The 27,614-nt window shown below is 37.1% G+C and overlaps 1 long non-coding RNA gene across 2 annotated transcripts in view; it reads right to left on the reverse strand.

Moving 5' to 3' along the window:
* LOC141744395 (uncharacterized) overlaps positions 1–27,614 on the reverse strand; it is a 196,826-nt gene that overhangs the window by 149,814 nt on the left and 19,398 nt on the right. Inside the window, exons 1-2 of one of the 2 annotated variants that reach the window (XR_012587426.1) lie at positions 27,428–27,493; positions 25,387–25,505 (exon numbers count right to left, since the gene is read on the reverse strand). This is a non-coding gene — a long non-coding RNA (uncharacterized LOC141744395). Of the gene's footprint in view, positions 1–25,386; positions 25,506–27,427; positions 27,494–27,614 lie in introns of those variants that run through there. The other variant, XR_012587427.1, reaches the window with a different exon arrangement.

Genomic DNA, 27,614 nt, shown 5'->3' on the forward strand with positions numbered 1-27,614 from the left:
AGGAAATAGCTCAGGAACTCCCTAGTCTCAGCCAGTCCTTCCAGAACTTAGAACAGTGTTATCTACTACTGCTACAAAGTGGTGTTGATAAAGAAGAGGGAGACAACTGACCCACAAGAGCCAGATGCATTTGTCTGTTCAAAGAACAGAACAGAAGTGGGAATCAGTCAGCGACAAAAAGCACCAGCTTCTTTCAGCCCTGATCACAGGTCAGGGGCCCGCAGCAATCTCCAAGGCTTTGAGAACCCAACCTCACAGCACCTGCAAGCTGCCAGCAGCACTTTTGCATTAAAGTTAATTTACTGGGTCACAAGTCAGAGTTAAGCACCATAAACATTTCCTAGAGCATTCTGCATCCAAGTCTCCTTCCTGCTTAATTCCTGATATATATGTATATCAGGAACATATATACATACACATATTTATACATAAAACCCCTAACATGCACTTTCAAAAGCTCCCATATCACCTATTTACTCCATTAGCAGAAGCATTATGATCTCTCAAGCAAATAGTTAATTACTTAATAGTTAATTAAATACTCACTGAATTGAATAAATGTGTAATTAAAGGGCTATTAAAACGTACATTAGATATGACACCTGCAACTCATGGAGTTTGGAGCACTCTGCCGTTATAGTGTCCCCAGAGAGACCTACTGATGCTGCATTTGCTCCAGAAGATGCTGCTGTTGTCTTGTCATCCTTGAACTACCTGCACTTACTTGCCCATATCAAGGGAGTAAACAAAGGGTCACCATTGCCACCATTCCATAGCTAAAAGATGAAGCTTAATATTGCCTCAGAGGGGAAAAAACCCTTATATTACCTTGGAATAGTGTATACCTCAGTTATTACATGGTATTTTTGTAAAGGTAATGCAATACCTTTAGCTTAGAACATCCACTGTATATAGCAATGCACTGACTGCATAAAATTCACCTGAAGTAATGGCAGCCTTGTCAGATTTGCCTTACCTGAAACAGCATTGCTGAAATGTCATTTTAGAACTCTTAGAAATTAAAAATAATGTAAAAATAATCTGTTCATCCACAGTGGGCTTCTCAGATAGGTAAGAGGGGCAAAACAAATGATAAATACAAATTCACCATTATTTATGTGCCAGTCATGGATTGACACAACTTCATAAACAGAGGCTCAAACCTGTGTAGTAGAAACACTGAGAAAAATAAAAGTTGACACAGAGTTAGTAAGGTAAGGAGGAATGTGGAAAAGCACAGCTTCTCCCTTGACTGCAAAACATATAGCGAATTTCACCTTCCTTTTTTTTATTTGATGAAGCTGAACTCTCTCAGCTCCCCATCCTCCTCGAACACTGCAACGTGAGCTCCCCTCAGCTTATTTAACTGCTTGGACTATTATTTTTCCCCAAGCAGAAGAGATGCTGGCTTGGCAGAGTTACAAGGAGAACCGGCCTCTCTGTAGTGTAGCTGGCAGTACTGAACGAAGAGAAGAGAATGACTCACATTGGATCTTTCTCTAATGAAATTATTTAAATCAGCCTGTTTTCCCTTTTATTAAACAGGAGAAAATCAATAATGGTTGATTGCCATTCCTATCCATTATGCTATTTCTAGAATGAACCCATACATCTGAACTTGAAGTAAGGCAGAGTTAAGAATACCAGATATGTTAATAACAAAAAAAAAGTTTTAGCGGTAAGTAAATATCAATAAATGGGCATTCCAACTCACTGTTGCTTTTAATTGATACTAATGCTACTTCTTTTAGTCTTAGAATGTAGACACAAATTAGTTGCTAAAAAGACAGATGTGGCTATATATAGATCAATAACATGTACTTTTAAATAAAAATCCACAAGTATATTACTTGATTAATAGAATAACTGTTTTATTCTCTTTTCCTGTCATGGATTTGTATAGGTTCTTGACATCACCCTTCCCTAGTCTACCCTGACGTACTTTAATTGTTTTGTCATTACAGATGGTGGCAAAGCTTGACCACTTGAGACGGCATCTGAGGACAGGGATTCCCATAACATTGGTTTATATAGGCAAGGAACAATATCTGATGCTCTTTCCTTTCCTTGTTTGTACATGCTTATGTTCTATAGAAAATATGATAGCTTACCAGATGGTAAGACTGATAAGTAGCAATCTTAAAAATATTCAAACAATTAAGCTCGTGACTTTTTTTTTTCCTTTCAGAAATAACTGAATTGACAAGTTCTGAAGGAGTGAACTAAAGGAGAAGAGTGAAATTTCAGAAGTTTGCAGAAAGTTACTTTTAAATTCAAGTGAAGTGTATGTCAGCTCCCTACGATGTCTTACTAGTAGGGCTGCAGACAGAAAGAGAAGAAAATAGTCTCCGATCTTACAGAATCAACTACCCACACACACTCATCTGCAGTTTTCTCTCGAAAAATACGAGCAAAGGTTATACACATAAACATAAAACAGGAGGAGATGGCTTAATCCAATCACATGAGCGTTTTTCTTAAAGAACAGCAGAAATAGAAATTTAATGATGGGATGAGATTGCTCACCTAAGTAGAAGGGTGTCTCTCACAAATTATAAAGTTGAATTTAATCTGAAAATATTTTTAGTATTCTACTGCATTCCTTCCTTTCTTCCAGAATGATATTCCCGAGGCATTACCATACATAATGTATAAATGATCTCTGCTTAGCATTACATTTATTGCAATATGAAGTATTTAAAAAGTTCATCATATGCTGCCTCATAGTGACATACTGGGGCAAATTTTAAAATACAGGTCCCCTAGCTGACTGTAAAAGAAATTCTGTTGTGCATACAAATGAATGCTTAGAAAAAGGTGCCAACATAACCTAAATCTTTGCAAAAGCAGAGCAACTTTACCTTTATCCTATAGGTAGGCTCACATTGCAATGCTTGTATCTGCCCCCTTCATGTCATGGCATTTAAAATCCAATCCCAGAGAAAGGAGTTTGAAGGAGATTTGGATGTGAACATTTTCTCATGACAGTTTTGAATTTTAATATCATTTACATCCAAATTATCTGTGGAAAGTTTTCCAGCCTTCAGTGTGGACTTACTTTCAAATGAATTTTTAGCATTCTGATATTGATATAAAACTAGAAAGATTCACTTTGATTTCAAAGCTTGGTTCAGACAAGAAATTCAAAGCACAATGCATAGGACAGCATCTATTTAAATTTTCATTTTCCTAAGGAGAAACATAAAGAAATAGTAATATCATATTAGAATAAAAGTAATAATGCCTTGATAATAACAGCATCTAAAATACAAATTACGTTCACGCACTTAGGTGAATGCTTATTGTTAAAGCTTTTCTAATGAACATTGTGGATCGCTACCAACACTGCCATACAAAAACATGCAAAAGAATCTGTATATGCAAAGCGAATTTAAAAATGCAATATTTAAAACTTAAATATATAGTATATTTCTGATTGGGAACTTGAGTACGCAAAAAATTTCTATCTTGCTCCTTGAGTTGTAACCTTTGTGTGTTTGTATAATATGCTACACTTTTGAAAGGGATAATGTCCACAAGCTGGCCCTGCTCCCAGGTACATTACTGTTAAACTTGATTATTTCCATAACGGCTATTTCAGATTTCACACACTGAAAACTAAGATCACAGTCAGGAAAATTCATTCTCTTTGACAAAAAATAAGTTTAGTGGTTCTTCCCACTGAGTTCAGTCAGTTCGCCTGAGAAAAAATGAAAAGACAATGAAAATTAAAGTAATGGCTTCACAATTTGGCTCCAAAGTAATAACCAATCCACTCTAACTTGTCAACTAAATTCTTCCATTGCATATTTTAAATCATTCTTAAAATAAGCTCTCTCTTTATAACCTACATCACTTAACACAACATTAGCTTATATCAAATGTGAAAATATGGGCATCCATTGATTTCTGTCACAAAAAAATGCACTTGTCTTTTAAAGATCTAGGTGGACAGTCATCATACGAGTAAATATGGAATGTAACTTTGCAAGACACCATTTCTGTGCTTCTTCTTTTATATTAGAATAATAAAATGAAGCAAAAATAGAAGAAACCTATAATTGCTTCCACTTCATCCTTTTCTTAGAAAGCCTCTTGCCTGTCTTTCTTTCTTTCTTTCTTTGCTTTCTGCATTCCCAATGCAGCACTACAACCTAAAGTCCAACAACTTTTCTAAACCTTATGTATTCCCAATCACAAGAGATAGGAACATGCTCTCTCACTTTAATTCTGAGTGGCAATTGAAAATTTTGGCCTCACAATAAAACAGCAAATCCATTCCACTGGAGTAAATTTCCCAGCACAACACACTTTAAGAATTTGACTGCCACTTACATTAATAAACCATCTGCATCTGACATTCTTTTAATCTACCCAAAACCGGTTTGTAATTTATTTTTGTGTACAGTGAAAATTCAGTCACAGTGGGGCATGAACTTATTATGTGGAAACACATCCAGATACTCTCACTCAGCACAGCTGCCTTTGATGTAAGTGGAAGTTTCAACGAACTGAGAAATAACAACAAAATTATTCCATGTTAAATCTTTAGGTTTAAATTTTAGATACCAGGATAGAACAGACGACACCTTTCCAAGCGATACGCTGGTTAAGCAGATTTTTGAACAAGATACTTCTACTGGAGCAGAGGATTTGGAAGAGATTGCCTTGACTATAAAGTCTCTCTAGATGATGTAATTATTTGTGATGGTTATCTCTTCCATAAACTGTTCAAGCTCCTCCCAAAAACTAGTTAGGCTTTTTCCTGCCAGCTAACCTTATTTCCTGCCAGAACCTCATTTGTCTGATTGTTATAAAGCATGTTCTGATTTCCAGCCTCGATATACGCTCTGAAAGTTTATATATATTTATTCCTTAGCTTAAACAGTTTTTGCTGCTAGTGCTGAGTTTCCTGACATATTTATGGAGTGCAGTAATCTTCTCTTTCACTTCCATTCGCTAGTCTAAACAAGCTGAGACTTTTAGCGTCCCCTTGTTAGATAGGATGAATGAAGGATGGAAAGCTGATTATTAGACAGACAGAAACAGCAGCTCTATCTTTATTGCCCTGGCTGGCATACTGGAAAATTGTGTTGTACATTACTCTTTTTCCCTTCTCAACAAAGGAACCTCAAGTAGACATGTATCTACCTCTGAGCAGCTTCCGAGTCAGAATGGCTCTTCTTTTCTTAACAGTATGCCACATATTCCCCATTATGCAGTGCTCTACCAAATGGGAAAACCTCACCTTTACAAAATTAAGTTACCTTCATGGAATTGAACAGATATTTTAATTTAATAATTAATAATAAGGCTCAAAAATTGTTGTGAAAAATGGGCATGGACAGACATTTTTATAGATAAAAGGAAATTTTAGAAGTTACACATTAAAATAAGTCATCATCATGTGAATTTTTCTATAAATTAATAAAAACACAGAAATGAGTTCCAGTATTTCCCAACAGGGAATGTGGTAATGCAAGAGAAGAGGTGATGTGAATATGTCAGCACCAGCAAAATGAGCGTGTTTTGAGGAAGAAATTAAAGATGCCTGAAATACAAGAAATGCTTTGCCATTCTGAACATAAGAGGTAGCACAGAGAAGAAAAATACAGATGAGCCTGTGAGGGTGAGACACAGAAACAAGGCAGGAGTACAGTTCAAGCAGTAGAGGTCAGAAATAATAATGGAGGCAACAGCATAATTTCCTTTAAAAAGGGCTTGGGGAGATCGAATTTTGCCCAAAAAGTAAGATGGGGCAAATAAATCAATGTAGAAAATAACTGTAATTGTTTTTGAACACCTGCTGAGCTCTAAAATTAGCTTGCATTGACCACAGAATATTGCTGTTCAGCACTGAACAAAAAGAAACACCACCTTGTTAGGGAAGAACATATCAGACAAGGTTAACTCATTCATTTTATCTCCCTGACATGCTCTCTCAATCCATCACAGAAACAGTTAATGATCTGCCTTTAGAAACCTACAAACAGCCAGAGGGATATCAGTGGAGCCAGATTTTGCCCTCGTTGGTAGTGTGCATATCTGACAAAATGTTCTTCAGAAGGTAATGAGAAATCCAAACTATTCTGTTTCCCAGGAACATATCAAATTTAACTGAACTTGGAAAAGGTCTTTCATGAATTAAGAAGGAATTAAGGAATTGAGAATATAAGAGGGTAAGTGGAAGGTAACTCACAGAGAAGCCATTCACAATAACCTACAGTCCAGCAGAGACAGAAGTCACTGGTTAGTGAGAACAGTCCAACATTTTCTAACCAACAACCCAATCCCCTGTTCTCATACATCTATACAGCTGGATACAGTCCTCTGGCTCTGAGGCCAGCCAGCATGACAGTGTTTGCATCTACATGGCTGAAGTCTCTTACACTCTAGAAAAGTATGTCTAAACTGCCTGCTGGGAACAGTCCATCCTCCATGTTAACTTCCCTGCAACGACTGGGGGATGTGAAAGAAAATTTTAGTTGGCCCTGGGAGTATGGAGAGTAACAGTAAGGAAAATTGCACACCAACACTTAAGCCAATGCCCTGGCCCTATTTGAAGTGCTATTACAGACAGAGCCCTACAGTCCTCAGGAGTGTTGCGATCACCAGGTTATTTTAATTTCTTGAAGACACTGTCTTATACATGTGCATCAGTGTCTGTTGCAAAAATAAAACAGAAGAAAAAAAAAATCCTGTCAATTCAGCAATATTTCTTTCCCATTTCAAGCAGTTTCATAGCATAAGAAAATTGTTTCCTTCTCTTTATCCATCCAAATTCAGTCCTTGAGCCTTTTCCTTAAAAGTATTCTACTACATGAAGAAAAAGTGATGCACACATTTTCACCAAAAAGGCTGTTTACTTAGACAGTTATTGTAGCATCTGCCAATACAAGTTTCATTTTGTCCTATAAATTCCTTTCTCTTTCCAGATCTGCCTGCTTTCAGTAGTTTAGGTTCAGGTTTTTCAGGCTTGAGAAAAGAACGTTGACAGGGGAGGTAATAGTCATCACCTATTTGAAAGCTACTGCAGGAACGTGGGTAAGAAATTGTTCTTCCCTATCCACAGGGGAAGGGACAACATGTAATGGGCCTATGGAGGAAAGAGCCTTTAGGTCAAACACCATAAAAACCTTCCACCTTAAGCACTGAAGTTAATTGCTACATTTCCATTGCTGCAGATTTTTTGTAAAAAAGTTAGACAAACATCAGTTGGGAGGATATACTGCGTACAGGTTATCCTGTTGGCAGGCAGAGAAGTAGACTAAGATGAGCTCTTGAGGTCACTCACCACACTTTCTGCTATGGTAAATTCTACTATGTCAAGGGTGGTATTTATATACGTAGCAAGTTGAAGAAGATAGTGGCCATGCAGACCTTATGACAATGAATAGACAATGGAAATATCCCAGGGATTAACATCTTCTTTCTCCAGAACCAGTGCTGAATATCTCTCTTGCAAGATTCTTTTCTTTAGGTGCAGTAATGGAAAACCCCATTGACTTTTCTGCGTATTCCTTTTTAGGACACCCAGCCATGAGAATTCCCTGTTTTCAAGGGCTCGAAGACCACAGTTCCTTATCGTTTTCCTCTCCTTTAGAAAAGCCTACAACAGCATTATATACTGTCCTGATCTTAGTTAGGAAAAGTTACTTTAAATGCTAATAAGCACACGTAACCTCTAACTATTGATCGGAGAACTTTTATTCTTTTTATTCTTTAAAGTGATAAACTGAAGTTATTTTTAAGTAAAATAAGCATCTGAATTACCTTGTTAAATTGTGATGCCCCAACTTTAAATACTCTGATGCATAATATATTTTTCAAAGTGAACAGTGAGAATGATACAATGTTACCTACATATTGTCATTACTTTTAATAATAATAAGTCAAGCCCTAGACTGAGTGCAATAGGAGACATGTATTGAACAATTTAATCTGTCTGGGCTGTGATCCTTTTGTGTTCAGTTTAATGCAAAAATATTGCGTCAGTTCATCCCCTGTGGTTCAGTAACTGGAGAATGGACAAGGAGACTTTCCAACAGAAGCAAAAGCAATGCAAGTTTGATGAAGTAACCTACATCTAAAATTACACCTCTGTAAATCACTTTTAAAACTGTAAAGCAAAACAAAACCAATGTGGATTGCTATACAGAATGCATCTTGGGAAGTTATGCCGTTTAGCTGCAACTCCAAGACATATTGTTTGGAAACTAAACTCAAATAGTAAACCACAGAACAGATTCAGGTGTAAATCATTCACATATGAAAGCTATTGTACAAGTTAACAAATGCACGCATCTGGTGTAAAAACAGGAATTTATCTAGAAATCCCTCAGTAGAAAGGGTTTAGCTTCCTAGCTGTCTTGAAGTTTTATTACAGGAAATTTTTATTAGGAAAAAAAACAACGGGAAATGTTTCCCTAAGGAAGAGAGTCTGACCTAACAGCAGCCATGTCCTATCAGTCTCTAGGTGCCTGCTTCTAAAAGTCAGTTCTTTGGGTGCTGAGCATGTCAAGCATTGCACCATCACACATTAAGGATAAGCAAGACTGGGGCACATTTACTGCCTTTGCACAGGCCCTTCCTGCTTATGTAGCCCCAGGGAAAGAATTGCTTACCAAATAAGGAATTAGCAAAAGATAACAAGGATGATAAAACATTACCTATCGTTGCCGCCTTTTCATCACTAGTGAGCAAACTGAAAATCGTATCCCCATTGACATTAAAATTTTGACAACTGGAGTGAAGACTGATGAGGTGAATTAAATGCAAAGGTTGGTTTGGTATCCATTGCTTCAAAGGCAGCATTTCATTTGAAGCACCAGGAGCACAATGGATTGCCAATTATTACTGCTTCAAGCATTCTGTCCTTCTGCATTAGACGACACCGAAAAGAGAGCTCTTCTTGCACGTAGTTCTCACTACACATTTTAAAAGTTAGCAATCCCTACTGGTCGACATCTTTCAGTTCACTGTCTCAGGAGATGTTGCATACTATAAAAGCATAATGGCTCGTGACAGAACCACTCAGCATTGCTTCTTGTCTCTCTCCCTATAACAATTTGGCTCACGGTATTTCCCTGACCTGATCACTTCCTGTTTGTAGGGGTTAAGTATCCACAAAAGGAAATGACATTTTACACCTCATATGTTTTCACCAGTCACGGAAATATGAGCTGCAAAGGAAAATAACATGAATACCAAAAATTACATGAGACAGGTAGCCCACTGAAATGTCAGGATCAGGCAGCATTACAGCGTGGTCTACGAGATCTGCTTCTGTCCATCAGCCTTGGCATTAGAGCTCAGGTTTTTCTCTTTTTGTAACAATAAACAGTTTACCATTTTTTTTCCACCAATTAATCAAGTTCTGCTATGAATGCTACCTATGTTTCTGGAACAACTTCCCCTTTTTAAAATATTCTTGCTGCACACACATTCTGTGATTAGCCAAGTACTTCACTACAAAGTAGGAGAAAGGCCGTTAACACTGAAGAGAAGACCGATATACAGGTCTACTGCGGAGAACCAACGTCCCCTGTAATTCAAGTGCAGCTTTTGAGAATAATACACAAATGGTTATTTTTTATCTGGAACATGTTAAGTCTGAACTTTTTTCCAATTTCTTTCCAATGGTTATAGATTCATTTCTTGTCATTTGCTGTGCTCTTTGCAATTTCTGTCAGAAAAGTTATGTATTTGAAATTGAAAGCCTCATATATTTTGTAGATTATCATTATGAGCTGTGCTGCCTTGACCTTTTCAGTATGCTGTAATTTCATTTCCTGCCATGGCTATTTAGGCTCTTCGCTTCTATCTCAGGCTCTCTAAACTGCAGGTAACACACAAGAATGGCCAATCAGCCAAACCAAAAAATGTTTAAAAATAAATTTCAAAGTATAATAATGAAAGATCACTATACTTCACAACCCTGTGTTGAAATTTTAATGCTTCTTCCCAGCATTGAAGTTGATAGTGAACACAGTGACTGATACCAAGGTGAATCTATTCATCCGTCAAAACTTGTAATGACAATGGTATGCAAAACACAACTAACCCATTTCAGCTACAACACTAAAACACTGTCATCATCCACTTTGAAATACTAAAAAGGCATTAGAAAGAGTCACAACTTTGTCTCATTTCAAGCATAGATTCTTTCCCTATTTCAAATGACTCACAGTGGCATCTGTTCATAGTATTGACTGATTTTCTTTTTCAGAGAAATGAAGTTTATATTAATAAAACAAAAGAGATGCCTTGACATAAGGGGGGGTGAGGGGAAGGAAACACCAAACAAAACCCAAAAGGCACAACTAACATCTAAATATATCTACTTATGAAAATTAAAGGGCTTGAAAATACATGAGTATATAGCCATGCTTTGTGACTTGATCTTTAGTTGCCATTATTTTTTAAACAGATCCCTTATTAAAAACAACATATGTGATATTCCTGGAGTATCAGCTTCACCCTTCCTTTCTGTTGTATAAAGAAATTATTTTACCTTTTCACCTTAAGTACTTTATTAACTATACTATTGATCTTTGCCATTCTCTGTAAAGTTCATAACGTTAACATAGTTGTATAAGGCAAGCACACAATTTCTAATATTGCTAAATGCATGAATGTTCATTTAGTCTACAAATTGCAGCAGTTGCTCAATTATTATTATATTATTTTTAAAAATAATTGTTCTTTCTATATAAGATAAAAGGCCCAAAATTTAACATAAGACAGCGTGGCTCTCTAGAATCCCACTGCTTGATTCAGTACGTGAGCATTTAGAAATATTAATATGAAAAAAAGGAGTTCAATGCCTTCATTTCCTATTTTACCTTTAAAGCAAGGCTCAATGCATCACTTCTCCAGGGAGTAAGGAAGAGCATAAGCTATGAATCACTGGAAGATATTTATTAAAGAACTTTCACTCTTTCCGTGAAACGTACTTCAAATAAGTCATTACACCTTGTTTTCATTGTTTTGCATCATTTACAGCTGGTATGATTTTACAGCCCTTCACTTTACTCTAAATGTACTATCAGCGTATCGTAGTACAGGACAAAGAAGGTGAGTGTTTTGAAGACGCTGCAGAAGATGGTAAAGACTTGCCATGAGCTAGAAAGTCAATGTCTTCTAGAGGGAAGTCAGAAGGAAGTGATAAAGAGAGTAAGAGAAAGGAGAAGGGAGACCCTCCCAAAACTGACCCAAGCTGTGATATTTATTTGTAAGCAGAAGACAGAGAATCTGAAAAGCAAGTGATGTGTTAAAAATCTTTTCATTCATCCCTAAGTGTATCACCACATTCTCTGCATTTGCCAAACTACCAAATTTTGCCATCGTCATACCAAAGTTATCACTTCACAAAGAGGTAAAGAGGAAAATGGGAAGCATCTATTTTAATTTTCAGCAGTGAAACAAGCGTTTGATGTCCTGACAAATACCTAGTTTATAGTAACTCTCCTGTGTTACTTAATGTACCATAAGATTACTGCAGTTTGTTAGAGATGTAGTATGCCTGCCGCATGTATAGTTATTTCTTGGTAACTTTCTCTTTGTTTATTCAATAAAATTCTTTATTTCTGATAAAGGTACTTTGGGAATTCTTGGAACTAGTTGCAAATTTCTGTAAATGTGCCCTACAGAAAAAGGGCTCTTGGAGTTGTCCAATTCGTAGGCTTAATGAGACTGTGGTAAATAAATAAGGTGAGAGGAAAGTACCTCAATTTTTTACATTTGGCAAACTGTGCTTTTGTGGAGTTTGGGTTTGTTATTGCTTTTTTAACATTTGACTGAAACTTTTCAGAACATGACAGCACTTGCAGAATTTTTTTGAAAGTACGGCTTAGATTTTGGCCCCCATGTGACTTCCATTTTTCTGTGCTAATGCAGGCTATCCCATGGGCAGATCATATGGTTGCCTACAGCACAGATGGGGAGAATATTCATTTCACTGAAGAGGAGTCTGTTTTGTTTTTTTTTTTATTTTAGAAATTTAGAAACCAAGGATTTTAAGTAATCAAACAGATATCAGACAGTAAGATCATTGAAGGATTCTATTAACTTCATTTAATTAATAATTCAAGGTAATACTTGAATGTCTTAGTTAAAACACCTTATTGTCACCTTTTTTTTCAGTCAGGAAACTACATCTCCTAAATGTATCTCCTAAAACAGCCCCAAGAGCAATCCTGTACGTAAGGAAAAGTGGTGATGGATGAACTGTCTTCATGACTACTGCTATTATGAAGTATAGACATAGTGCTGCAAATTCAGCTCCGTATATGCATGTTGTGGAAAGGAAAAAGATCCCACACTCACTAGTGAGGAAATTTACTTTACTGGAGAAAAAATATACTTCACTCTTATCAAGGGTAGAATGAGCACAACTAGTGCTTTCATATGTCACGCTTTCATATGAAGGAGGAAAGTGAGACAGCTGCAAATGAACGTGACGAAAATATATTTGTATCTGAATTTTAAATAAACGTACATCTGTGCACACAGGAGAAGAGAGAGAAAGAGGTCACAAGGACCAAAGAGAGAAAAACCAAACAAAGGGAAGGTCTGACAGAAATGAGATGAACAACAAAGATTAAAAGAGTGATTGAAAATTAAAATTTCTTTCATATTACAGGGGCAGGAAGGGAGAGATGAGGGAAAGGGGAAAACACTGATAAGGGGGGGAAAATGGGACACTTCACAGATTATCTGTGAGGAAAACATAGGGGAGGAGTGAAAAAAAACCCATAAGGTTGAGAGCATGTGAGGGCGTGAGAAGAAGAAAAAAGCACAAAGGCAGAGTCCCTTAAAGATACAATAACTTAGCAAAAAAAGCTTAATGACAGCATGAGTAATAAAACAACAGAAAGAACAAGCCATGTAATATGAGAGTAGAAATAAGCCTAGAGAGGGAAAGCTAAAAGCACTGGCAGCCAGCTGCCCACCCGGGCTATGAAGGGCCCGTAGGCAGCTCTGCTGGTGAGTGGGGAGATTACGTGAGGATCCGATTGTACCAGCTCTCTTCACAGCATCTGGTACCATGTTACAGGAGGCGCAAAACAACTAAAACCAGTTGCAGCTCTAGCCCATTGTATTCATTAGCTAAAACACTGATGTGAGCTTCTCCTGGTTTATGCTGTTAATATGTATTAACAATGTCTCTGTATTCAAACTCATTTTTACCACCTAACAGAGAGCCAAGATCCTGATTGTCAGGAGACAACAAAACTTTTACCACAAACTACAATGGGGACAGAATACCAGTAAGGTAACCATACGACAAAGTGTTTTTACCTCTAGATGCAGTTCCGAGGAGAATAGTATGATCTTCTCTTATCTAGAATTTCAGCATGTTTCTTCTGTAACCCAAATATTTTTTGTAGCTCTCCCAAGACCAATATCTTTTTAAGAGCAATCTAAATGCTATACTAGGACTTACTTAAAATGTGTTTAAAACACAATAAATTCTACCTCATATTTTATACCTGCTATGCTTTGTGCTGCTTTAGCATCTCTGCTGCTCACTTAACCTGAAGTTACTTGGCATGAATAGTGTATCTCATTTCTCTTCTGATAATCAGACACTGCTTTGAAAGAGTCAGCCATAATGACTCCCTCACCCCCATGAGCGCTTCCGCAAGTGATTCTGGTGCTTGCACCGAGACATTGCTCTGACTGTTCAGCTCCAATCTCACTAATTTAACTTTTAAAGACTTCCTCAAAGCAATGCTAAAAAACTGAATACTAATTTCTTCACAGAACCAAGTGGCTTAGATGTAAATTACCTCAACTGCAGTTGCAGGAGTTCAACAGTTCTGGAAATCGGGTTCAGCTTCTTATTAGCTGATGAGTAACAGATTAATGTATTAAGGTGACACAGCCAGGTTTTGCTGTTCTCAGTAAAATCAGAAGCAGATTCAAAAAGGAAATAAAAAAAACAAACTACCTTCCTAGGACACATTGCTAATAGCACTATGGCAGCCATCAGGTACCTAAATTCCACTCACTGGTGTGACTATAAGTGACATGGGAGCTGGACACATTGAGACCTAATGTTTAAAACTGGTGAGAGGTTAGGGTGTTCTGTGCATTGATTTGCTGAAAAAGGGAATGAACTGCTTTCTGAGTTACCAAGGAAAAGCGTTGAAGAAAAATATCTCTCTCAAAAGATGTACAGGAAATTGTGGGCTAGACACCTCTCCCAAGAACTACAACTGTCTTGATAAAACCCTAGACAGTTTTTCTTGGAAGCCATATGGACAAAGCAAATCGGCTATTTCTGTGGAGAAAACTAATTAAGAAAGAAAAGAATGAACTTTGATCTGCCACAGCAGTTTGAGTTCCGACGTTATCTAATGAAACAATTCAAGTTGCAAAGAGCAACATCTCAAAACTGCTTGGCTAGTTTTCATTCAAAGTAATCTTGAGAGGAAAAGGCAGGCATTGGTCAGTGAATAGACTATGTATTTGTCAAGCTATATGGAAAAAAAAACAAACAAACACAAAAGTAACATTACATATTTTTTAACTATATCAGCTCAGAGAAGCAGTAGCACTTTTTGCACTGCCATTGGTAAAATGCGACACTGGTGAGCATGGCACGTTTCTGAAGAGCTCTACTAATCATGAGAACAAAATAGCCAAGTTGTGAGATGTTTACAATGCTTTGAAATATCCCAATAGACTCTCCCTGCTGTATCAGAAGCTAAACACTTCACAGGGTGTTGAGACAATTTGGGGATTCATACATCAGTGCTCATGTCACCATTTCTGTAATTGTTTAGCTGTGTTATCTATGGGAATATAATTGCCAAAAATTTATACAACACTGTGACATTAGAAACACAGAAAGTTAAATAATGAGAAACAACCTCTTTTCTACCTTCCTAAAAATCACTAATGTACATTAGAGTCCGAGCACCCTTAACCATTGTTCTTGACAGAGAAAATTACGGTAATCCTTTCCCAGTGTGATACCGACATGGACGATAGCTAATAGATCATTATTAGAGGACAGAGCAACATCTTTACTTAACTGTAATTATAAGTTCCCTGTTTTCAAGGTGATAGAGGGAAGAGTTGGACACAAGTGTTCTTTCTTACACTTTCCCCCCGAATAGTGCATTATCTCTGAGGTGGTAGACGTCAGGTCGAAAGAATTACAGTATCTCTCTGTAGTTGTTATTGTGCTGCTTTTTTTTTTCATAAGATGATAATGACATGCAGCGCATCTAATACTGTTTTAAGGTCATGAAGATACAGCTCAGGACCCAGCATTTTGAGTAGAAATCAGTAACAGGCACACAGCTGTTGCAGAATGTAGTTCAGGCTTTCTGGGGCTCTGCCAATGAAACCGTTGGATTTGCTCCTGCCTGTGTGTCTGGATTTACTTCCCACAAAACACTACAAATGGCTGCAGCAGCAGAGGGAATCGTAGCCTTAGAGCAGAGAGAAAGCGGTGGTGGTGGAGAGGGGGATAAGAGAATGCCAAGTTCTTGCAATCACTGAAATGTGTGAAGTTGCTGATGGGCTCTGATAGTAGAAGTTAACTTTTACTGTCAAAAGACTTTTTCCCTTTCTACCCAAGAAAGAAAGGTGAAGCAGTATTTAGGAGTCCAAATAAGCAACAAAACAATTAAGAGCTGGCAGTTCACAGCACATGCAGTGTATGTACCATACAAGGATGTTTAAATTCAAGTTTTTCCTCGACACACTACTGAAGAGAGGAAAAAAAAAAAAAAAACCACCACAAAAATCTGTGTCCTAAGGAACTCATAACACACGATTCTTAAAATAAAATAAATTAATATAGTGTCCACTGCACAATTCCTTGCATTTGCCAGAGGAAGTGCCTGTGGCTTCGTTAGGCCGGGTGTGTCTAAAAGCACGTACTTTTAATAAACATACGCTTGCAGGTCAACATAAACTAATTGTCTTCTGCATGATGAAATACTGAGCTTACAGGTGCAGTTAATGAACTTTCAAAATCTGGGTTCCTTTGCTCTTGTTTGGAACACCAGTTTAAAATGGGCCTCAAAAGCTTGACTTAGGTCCCCTTTCCAAGGCAGGATTACTATCTGTCAGGGTTAACAACTTTCTTGCAAACTTGTAAGTCATCTTGTCTTTATATCTTGTATCCAAGCGCTGGTGTAATACTGTTACCAATACAATTGTTCTTGTTTTGTTTTTCAAACAGCGTTGGAAAACAAAGTGTTTCTTATTTTGTAGGAATGCAGGTCACCGGTGAAAGCTGTTCAAGTTTCAGCACACAGGTTTGCCTGCGCTCATCATGACCTAAAACACCCTGATTATTCCGTTCCTTGTTCCCTTTTGAGCAAAGGAACTACCAGTGTGAAAAAAAAGTTTACAAAACAGCAGCCAGAACTGCCAGTAGAAGGCATTACAATGCCCATTTCTATTATGAAGCCAACAGTGAGCACCTAAAGCTCAAATCTGTTTTATACATGAAAATGAAACAACCATTTCACATCATTTTATCTCTACTGTTGCTACAGTTCTACTCATCTTCTCAAGTTTTCTGCTGACTTTACCTGAACTACCTCTCTAGTGAAAGAAATTTACCTATGAACAGTCTCATCAGCAGAACAGAGCTGGTTGGTTGAGGTTGAACCTGATGGACAGCAGCACACAGAAAATAAGCATATAAGCACAGCTGATAAAGTCTTCTCCCACTGATTCGTTGAGTGGTATTCCTCAAAAGGCAGGAACTATTAATTCATGTCTCTGCACAGGGTTAGACTAGAACTGATCCTTGAAAAAGCATGCAGGAAATGAGTTTGAAAATGGCTTAAATACAGGTTTCTCAAAGTACGGATTTTGCATTCAGACTCTGCATCTCCAGATAGGCTCTCAGAAGAGGTCCCTGTTTTTCTATGGTGCCCTGGATCAGCCACCTGTTAAAGGAGAGACTGTTCCCTCCTGTGGAACTATGCCTTCACCCCACCGTTCAGACTAATATGATTGTGTAAGCTCACTAGGATGATACTAAGCAAAATCCAGTAACTACCTCAACCAAAGAAAAACATGAGAGCTCTGAATACACAGGGATACTAACAGGAACGGTTACTACAGTGCTTTCATTTCTGGTACACTTTTAGCTCTTTTAAACAGTTCTTTCCCAGTCTCAAGCTTTGAGAAACACCTGTCTCTCAGAGCAGGCAGCGTGGACCTCTGACACCCAGTCTGGGCCCTGTGCTGTACACACGCTACATCTGCATCTCCATGGGTGCATGATTCACATCCCCGGGTCTGAGCCGTGTCTGAATCCTCCCCTTTTGCTCCCTCTGGAGAAGTAGCAGTGGTCATCAGTGACACAGTGTCCTGGTTTGAGTCACTGCAGTAACTGAGATCAGTGAACTGCTTCTAATATCACCATGCTGTCCTGTCCTCCACAGAAACCCATTAATCTCTTAAATATTTGTAATCAAGACAGTCAGATGGTTAGAGAGACTCCTTGAAGCCTGTTGCTATTCAGTGGTAGATTAGTACATTCTTCTTTGAGAAACTAGTTTGTAACTTTCCTGCATAGAACTCAGTGAATATGAGCTTTATTGACACGTAATGAGCATTTCATTGCTCCCATGTTGAATCAATAGATGCACACAGAATTTCAAGTATGTTGAAATAAACTCATTTGGTTGCCTCCATAGAAGTCCTATGAAAATATTCATAATCTTGTTACATATCAGCTTTACATCTGTCATCTCTTTTATTTTCCCTTTCTTTAATCATTTCATCTACTCTTCTCCCAGTCCATCTTTCTTTTGCATTCTTTATTCTTATTCTATTCCCTTTTATTCCACTTTCATTTTGATCTTATTGCCAGAGGGCAAGAACTGATAGTTGTGTTACTGAGAAAGCATTCAGGTTTTGGAAAATGAGGGGGAATAAAGAAATCCCTCAAATACATAATGACAGACTTCATTCATATTCTGGAATATCAGGGACCTTGAATGAACTGTAACTGCATTATTTTTAAAATTACAAAAAAATAAAACAGTTTCCAGCCTTGAATCATTTGTCACAACTGAAGATATCCTGCCTTTCAAGCAAGGAACATAACTATGCCAGTGCTATTTTTGCAGGTCTGACAATGAAGTATTTAAATGATAAAGGAAGAAGATGATCATATTATTTACAGAACTGTGATGTGTAAATGCCCTTTCTTTTCAAAAGTATATTAAAATAAATGCTAATTGGCAATAAAACATCAATGAAAATAGTGTAAAGCTTTCATACAGACTCAGTCTTTCATTCATATCATGTTGTGGACATATGGTCATCATACCAAGTTCCAATATTCATAAATTGGCAGGCCTGGCTGGATATGCGTGTAACTGAATAAGCAACTACTGTGAATAACGTTTATAGAAACAGAGCTATATCCAGACTTTATATACTTGACAAGAAAATGCAGCTTCTTCATATTTACATTTGGAAGGCGTTAAAATATCATGAAAAGTTATTCTTGTTCTATGGTGGCTTCATATAGCACCAAGCAAGCACAATGGGATCAATTAAGCGTTGTTGGACTGCCTAGACTTTTTCAGTTTTGGTTGCAAGGCTTGAGAACAGGTGGTAGAGACTTAGGGGATTCTTTTGTTCGATAGTGCAGCTTTTTATGTCCTTATGTTATGGGCTTGCCAGCACCTTGTAAACTTCTTTTACTTTCATAAAAGCACCGAGGGAATGAACGTCATCTCTTAATTATTGCAAATATCTATTTTGCCATTAGGAAGAAAAATATCATTACACTTCATAAATTCAAATCAATCAACATCTATATTTGTTCTGATAAGAGTAATAGACACAGAACAAATGTTATCTCAGCAATCATTTCTTAAATCCAGTTTCAGCACTGTATATGAATCCAGGCACAGAAAGTAGGTCTCCATGGCACAATGCAGAAAAACAGGGAATATTAGCCCCAGTGGAATACCTTGCTGATGTAGTAATTTTGCTTTCATTACCCAGGCCATGTCTTTTCCAAAGTATATGACTAGTGCTGCACAAAATGAAGCATCAAAATACAGAACTGAAACAAAACTTCCTAACATTCAAATTTTGGACCTGATTTGTTTTTATTTTGGTTCATCCTTTTTAAAAAGCGTCACGAATTTTTTTTCTAAGTGTCATAAATACATCATGTGTACATGCTACACAGGTTAGCATCACATTGTTTTAAATTGAGAATTACACTGAATGTTAAAGTACTCCAAAATACTCAGGTTGAGGATCTAACGTACTCATGTCACCAAATTAAAGTTTGACACTAACTGAACTTTAGTCCCAGACTGAACCAGAAGCTACTTAATAGAGCAGTAACCTTGTTAATCACAAATACAGTTCCTCTCATGTCAATAGGAATTTCATTTCCCCTAATAATTGATAATTTTTTATCAGTTTCTAAGTACTTATTCAATCATATTTTTAGACAGTTTCATTGAAGTCATATAAGGTTATTACCTAGTTTTGCTCTCTTTAATTGTGACCTCTGTGGTTGATTTTTAGCTTTTTATCTTGTTGAAACACCCTGAAAGTGCACATTGTAAAAATAATTTAAAAAAAAAAAAAGCTATTAGGTGTATTTAGAATTTAATTCTCAAAGCCACGTCCAATGACATTAGCCATGTGCTCTTAACAGAGAAAAGTAATGCATTGACACTAATGGAATATATTAAATCCCTGAACATTATGAAACATACCACAGAGTAAAAATGCAAATAGAGCAAGTAATGCTCTACTTGCTAGTATCCTCAAGTATCCTTATTCTTGCAATTATGAGGTGACGATCCAGCCAGATTTTAAGTAAATCTAGCAACACAGAGAAGCAAATATTTTTGCTTGGTTTCTGTTCCAAACTTGGTGTTACTTATTTGAGTGACAGAGTTGCTGAAACTTAATTAAAATTAAGAACTACAGAAATGCTGAAGACATTTTTGTGAATACAAAATTACTTTATTAATATCTGCTATTCTAAAAACAGCAGGGCTAAATAACTCTCACTATGTTGTATATGTATGCTGTTCCATGGTGATGAAACTTTTTAACTCTCACTTAAAGGAACTGGTATGATTTTCACTTTTTGGATCTTGGAAAAAACAGGAGTTGGTAGATGGCAATAAGGTATTTTTTTGACTAATTAGGAACAAAAATTCCTCAGTTCATTGTTTTTCCGTTCAACTTGTACTTGTGCTCAAGTGAAATTCCTTTGCTGCAGAAGTATCATCGTGGTACAAGACAGATCTAAGAATATCAAATTTGAGAGTAAGACATTTGAGTCAAATATTCTTGTTAATTTTCACTACCGCAACTCAAATTCACAAGATCAAATAGATCCCTAATTAAAGACCAGATCTCCTCACAGCAGTCATTTAAACTCTTAGCTTTTGATTAGATTGAAGCACCTTCAACCTAAAACTAAATTGCATGCATTTTCAGACTTCTAATTTCAGACTTCTCTTTTCCCTCATACATACCCAAAGCCTAATTTTATCTTGCATATACAATTCTTTGTGCACTTTTCAGTTCTCAACTTCTTCGGAAACTCATTCACTCGCTAAGACTACAAGGAAAACTACGTTTTTAAATGAACTAGTGTATTTTTGCCAGGTAATAAACATTGCATAGAAAAAGAACTGTTGGGCACTAGGTTGCTATAGAAACTATTGGAAGCACTAAGTTCACATATTTTTTTTACACCCCCCCAAACCCCAAGTAGCTTTGTGGTATATAATGGCAAAATAGCATCTGTATAGAGCAAGGAAAATCTCCAACATCATTCCCAGCTGATCCTAACCTTAGCTTATCACCTATATAAGTTTCATGGGCATTTTCCACGGGAAGTCCCCATCCAGTCCATTTGCTTAAGTTTGGCTGCCTTCAACAGCCAGCTTACACTTGATATGTCCATAAATATTGTTTAAATTCCATTTCTAAAATTCAGAAATATTCATATTTTCCTTTTTTCTCTTTTTTTTTTTTTTGATTACTCACTGGGCTGCAATTTCCCATAACATGAATTATTCTGGGCTCTGGGTCATATTTTCTAAATACCAAAGCAAAATAGAACAGTAGTTAGACTACTCCTAACTACTACTGATCACCACTTTTCATTGCAGACCTGTTCTGACTCTCTTACGTATAAAGGATGATAACACATAGATAGCACAATAGAAGCAGTGACTCTAGTGGGTAATCCATACTAACAGAATTGGATTTAGCATGACTAAGGGGAGCTATAGCTAAGATTGCCGCTGAACCTAAATTATCCTTAAAGTATAATACCTGGATAAAGCCTGTGCAGAATGGATCTGCCCAGGGAGTTTGTGCACACAGTGACACTACAGGGATGCCTATGCAATACACGCACGATAGAGGGGGAGCTCAAGAACTGTCACACTGCAAGAGAGCTGCAGTGGCAGGCCCATAGTCTAGCTTGTGGATGGGACGGTATAAGCCCCAAATGAGAGCAGATTTCATAAGCAAAGCTTCCCCACACACTGCAGTTCAGTTCAAACTTTTGTGATTTTGTAGGCATGTGGTAAATTTCACTCCTCTGGAGAATATAAAGCATGTGCAATCTCTCTGTTAAAGACTTCTGAACGACAAGTGATCTGCATACTCTTTGGTTCTTTACTTCGGTTGTCTTAATTTGTAATGTTAATTTATTTTAGAGCATTTTTTAGTGTAATGTCTCACTAAAATGATATGGGATATTAAACCGTATGTGGTATATAAATTGTATGGGTTATTGCCAATGACATTATAAAGGGTATGTGGAGCATTTCATGAAATACTCTAATTTACATTGTAATGGCTCTGTTGCAGCTTTGCAAACATCAGTGTTATTGAAGGGAAATAGGGCACAAGAACTGAGAATGTCAGACGTTCAACTACTTCAGTCACATTTAGTGGTATTATATCTCCAGAGTTCTCCCATATGGTAGTTGTGCAGTTCATGTTGCTCGCAACAAACAGTCGCTTTAAACCCCCTCTACTATTGCTTTTAGTAGGCAAGTCTGATAAAACTAAATAACTTAGACTATTCTACAGAATGCCAGAATTAAAAGATAGTGCTGTGTTTATGAGGGGAAAAAAAAAAAAACCAAACCATAACGTTCTGTGGAATTGCTTGCTTTCTTGCCCATATTTTTGCACTTTTTCTTCCTAAATCTGTAATATCTCAGTGACGATAAAAAGACCAAAAGCAAGGTTCCAACCTCCAGGAGATTTTTTATACTGGTACGTTGAAATGTTTCATTTAATCTGATATTGGCCACATGATAATGCAATGGGGCAATTTTCAGAGGCATTAAAGTAGTTTACAATACAAATTACTTTTGAGGCCAGGTATTTGTATTCATCCTCTTGTTTTATACATCCTTCATACCAAACTGTCTTGCTTACTGCCATATAATTATTTGTGGAGGCAGAATTTTCAGCCTGAACAAAGTGAACAGAAGGTGCTGATCTGAGTTTTATCTTTTGAACTCACAGTAGTATATTCATAAAAGACTCGAGTCCATATCAGGTTTTCTTTCCTGATTGGTTGTGAGGTTGTCTTTGAGACATGCTATTAAGATAGACTTCACATTGCTAATACGCCCTTACAGTATGGGCAGGAAAAGAGGAAAAAAATATTATTTTTTTTTAAATTATATGAAATAGCAAATTACCATAGGACACAAGAAGATTAAAAGAACATTCAGAAGAGTCTGATGAAAACCCTCATTAAGTGATTTATGAGGAAAGATTTCTGGGATATTTCTCCCCGCCCCAAAGCATACATAAGTTAATAAAAGTACATGATATAATAATATTTGAGAAGAAATCATCCCTTGAAAATTAGAATTACTTCACCTTCTAACAGAGAGTACAATGTCTCTACTATAACAGAGATCAGTAGCTAGGTGATGTTGAACGATGCACATAGTATCCAACACAGATTGACAGTCAATATAAGTATAAAAAGGTAATATTTAAGGAACTGTATAAAAAAGTAATATTTAAGGAACTATATAAACACGACTTCTTAAAAAAATTGAAACAGATAGGAAAAAATAGAAAAAGAACTCCTGTTTACTGTAGATAAACACACTTCGTTTCATTTTTCAATGTACTTTCACTGAATGTAATAAGCCTATTTTGTTTGCCAGGCAGATTCTTTGTCATATTTTTCCTTTGATTTTGATTGACAGGTACACAATTAGAGTTACAGATATGTTAATTAATTTAGTGATTGAACACTATGACTGAACAGTGTTGGTTAAATGGGAGAATAAAATTCAATTATTGACTAAACGTGTTTATACACGACAATTTTGTTTCAAAAGCATGGGGTTATTCTAATAAGAAATTGATTTTGATGTATAAGTGTACCATTATTCAAATAATTTTAAAAGAAACACAGCTCTAAGAAAAATGTCATTTTCTACACCAGCAGAGCGTGTAATAGTTTGTCAGTACAAGCAAAGTTTAACTTATGCAAAAGTTCACTGCAGTTCCTTGCAAGCTTTATTCTAGAAGGAACGGATCACACTTCATGAAGCATGACACAACATATTGACATGTTGTCTGCCTATAGCTACCCATTTTTGATCATTATTTTAGAGGAATAAAGGTTACTTTTTCTTTCCATGGGACGTTCATTACTTTTAGAGACCTGCATTGACTGTAAATACTGCACTGTATTCACCTGCCCACTTAAAAGAGCCACTCAAAAAGTCTAAAATGCACTTTGATGTGCAGTTCACAATACACAGCTGTGCTGGATGCACTTGATCCTCTAACCAAACAAGCAGTAGTTTGGTAAAGGCTCCAAAGGAGGTAAAGGCCTGAGCCATAGCTAGGCCAAGAACTCCTCTAGTTTCAATTTGTTCTCTGAAAACCCATGGAGGGAAAAAGTGACAGCGAGCACCCATGGATATGAACTTGGAACAGAGATCACGCGATCAACACATGAATAGCAGGTGGCTTTTCCAAGACTAACTTATCAGGGAACAAAGAAAGCTGTGGATACAAGGAGTCTCACGTATACTTTATCCATCACACTTAATTTTACTATGAGCCAACCACTTTACCCTGTAAATACAGCAGCCTAAGTGAGACTTCTTTGAGCTTTCCCTGCTAGTCAGCGTGGCTGCATGGCGGTGATCTCCCCTTGAGCTGGGACGCCTCTCAAGTTTGCTCCTCGAGGCAGAGAGACCTTTTACCAATGGCAGATCTTTGGTAAGCAACCAATACTGTGCATAACCCTGTAGTATAACAACTTTGATTTTGCCTTGGTAACTTTGATTGCATGCTGAATTGATGCTAATGAAACTTTACATAAACTTTGCATATATAATCCTTTACACGTAAACCATTGACCAAGTCTGGGACTAAGTCTGGATCCAGCCTCACCTTGTCTCCTCTCTGGGAAGGAGTTCAGAAAGCATGGGCAGGGTAAGGGTGGGGGGGTGTCCATTCTGAACCTCGTCACTCAACAGGAGGGCCTCCCTTATCCTTTGCATCCCTAGTCTCTCAATGAATCACTCTAACTGGAGTGTAACTCAATATTCCTTTGCATGGTTTTCCTTGCCATCAATCTTTGTTAAGTCACACTTTTACAACACCGTATTAAAACCACTTTGCTAACACCTTTGATAGTGGTCCTTTAAGCAATCTAAATCACCCATTCCTGACAAATCGGCATAACAGGCAGGATCCTGAATCAGGATTCGCAACAACAGCTGCTTCAAACAGTATCTTTAGAATTCACTTACCTCATAAGAGTTCTGATAGATTTTCATTTCGTTAACATGACTTATTTTATATCCCTGTCACAGTGTAATACTTAAATGACTATTGGTGACCAAAAGAATATTTGAAGTGAACCCTGTATTGATATCCTGATGTTCACTGTCCCATCAACAAACATTTGTGTCAGTCAAAATCCTTGGCATGACCCCTCCGAGAGCTAACAGCACATACGTTTCCTAACGTTAACCAGTATAAAACAGTAACTTCTGGGCTTCAATGAGCTATTAGAAGCTTTAGAGGCCAATTGCATTTCTGATTAATATTTAAATGAACTACCTCTTCTAATAGGCAATACACCACGCCCCCTTCTTCATTAGAATGCTACTTGGAAGTGCACTTTTTGCAATTCATTTTATCCCTGAAAATATGCCAGGAATAGAGTAATAGTACAGAGCATGGTATGTAGCATCACACTTTCAACATAAAAATAAACATATTACATATCGCAAGTCCATTTCTGTAAAGCCTTATGTTTGGATCAACAGTCTGAGAGTTATTCTACAATTTAACCAGTCACAACTACTATAAATAATTGATTTTAACCTCTTTCCATACCTGTCATTCAAGAGCTGTGTTTTTTCTTCTGGGCTTATACAGAAATTGTGGACTTCCTCCAGGGCCTTGATCTTTTGAGAGGCTATTCCACCCATTTGGGGTTCCTTCACAGCAATAAGCTAAAAAAGATATTGAAGAAGAAAAATATTATTTACAACTGTCATTTTCAGACATACCAGCAATGTCTGTCCCTCGAGAATGGGATTCTTACTTTAGCTGTCTAAAAGTCAGGATATACTCAAAGATTTTCATTTTGGCTACCTCTGCATTCAGTAGGTACCCACTTCTGGAGGATGACCAATCTTCAAGACATGTTCCTACAGATGTTGTAGAGACACTTCCTACCCAAGTGTCTCTAACCACCAAGTACAGACAAGTAGCTTAATTTGCAAAAAATTTAGGACTTTAATCTAAACTACGTGAAGCAGATCCCATTGGTAACAGTAGCCAGGAAATACTTCAGCTTCTATCATTTTCAGTAAATTATTATTTTATGCATGCAATTGTCAAATGAAATGCGTTCATTTAAATCACCATGAAAATTGTCTAGGATTAATGTAAAGCTTGTTGAAGCTGCTTAAACTCACCTCTCTTCTTTTATGATTAGTATGGGCTACAAGCACAAACACAGCTACCATAGCTCCGTGAATGCGTGGCAGTATTTTAGACAGTAACCCCAATTACCCTCAGCTACCTCACTGACACCTGAAGCTAAAGTAGAGTTCAAGTGCCTTCTACAAACAAACCAGGAAAGATTATGTCCTGGGCAGTGAGACATTTCACACCTCAATCCTTTCTCTAAGCATACTTCTTGCTTATTAGTAGTCCATCATGTTACTATAGCATTAACCAACATGTTTTCAAATTTTGTTACAACAGTTACGCTTCACACAGTGTCATTTGAAGCTATTCCCTTGGGAGCTATAAGGCATAACGGAGCTGAGCACGTGCCATGTGTCAGTAACTCAGGAAGCCACGTGCTACTGCCAGAGCCTTCGCCACTAAGAGCACTGAATATTTTAATTAAAAAAAAAAAAATCTGTGAAATACCGATAAAGTGCTTTTTAGTGGAAAGTATCACAATTAGAAAAACCTCGATGAGCAAGAAAAATAAAGTATGATAGTGTCAGTAAGACAATGCAAGGAATAAACAATATCAGAAAAAGAAAGGAGACATATCCCAAAACTTAATGCAGATACAACACGCTTAAAGGAAAAATTTGGGCAGATAAGGAAGGGGAAAATGTCAAATTAAAATAATTATGCCATTAAAATGGCCTATAGAAGCGACCGACATTTTTTATCCTATCTTCAGCATACTTTTTTTACTGAATTAACAACCATCATTCATTTCTACAATTCAGCGCAGTATTGAATGAGAACAGAGAATAACTTACATCCAATGGCTTCCTCTTTTCATGTGCCCCAAAGTATCATGTTCTGATTTATAAATGATCAATTTTAAGCACCTACTACACATAATTTTTTTTAATTTTGTAACACACAACTGAATTTAAATCATGGCAGTAATTTATTTACCAGATAATGAACTTATTAGTCATGCAAAAATATATATATTACCCAGCAGTTTCCTAAACAATGCCATCAATTTATAAATAAGTTAAATGATTTATAAAATATAAAATTGAGTCAGTAACAGAAGATTCTGGAAAGCAAATTAGAAGAAGATAATTCCCATTCAGGCACCTTGCTTTTATTTCTCACATTTCTCCAGCTAATAGAGTAAGAAACTACTGTAATTTCTCACATATTATTGCAACAGTGAAACTTGAAAATGAACACCAACACTGCAAGCAATTGATGTATGTACAATTATCCACGCTACCTTACCACACAGGAAACAAAAATAGTCCTCTCTCAGTTGTTCCTAGACCATCAAAGTTATATCAGTTTTCTTGCACTCATCATGGTCATCATTTTTCTGGAGAAATTAATATTCTAAACCTTTCAATCTAAACAAAGACACTGTATCATAATATTCCCGGAAATGGATACTTTGTTATATTTTGTTGTTTCCTACCTTGTTCCTAAGCAGCTCCCTGCTGAAACGCCTCGCCTCTGACCTCCTCCTGGGTGTGGAGCCACCCCTCTCCACCCCATCACCACAGGTGTGCCTGATGCCCCAGGTGTCCCTTGGTGGGCCACCCTGATTGCTGTGCCTCATGGCACAGGTGTCCCTCGGTGGGAAAGCCCTGACTGCTGTGCCA

The sequence above is a fragment of the Larus michahellis genome, chromosome 6 (genome assembly GCF_964199755.1).
Source record: "Larus michahellis chromosome 6, bLarMic1.1, whole genome shotgun sequence".
Lineage (NCBI taxonomy): Eukaryota > Metazoa > Chordata > Aves > Charadriiformes > Laridae > Larus > Larus michahellis.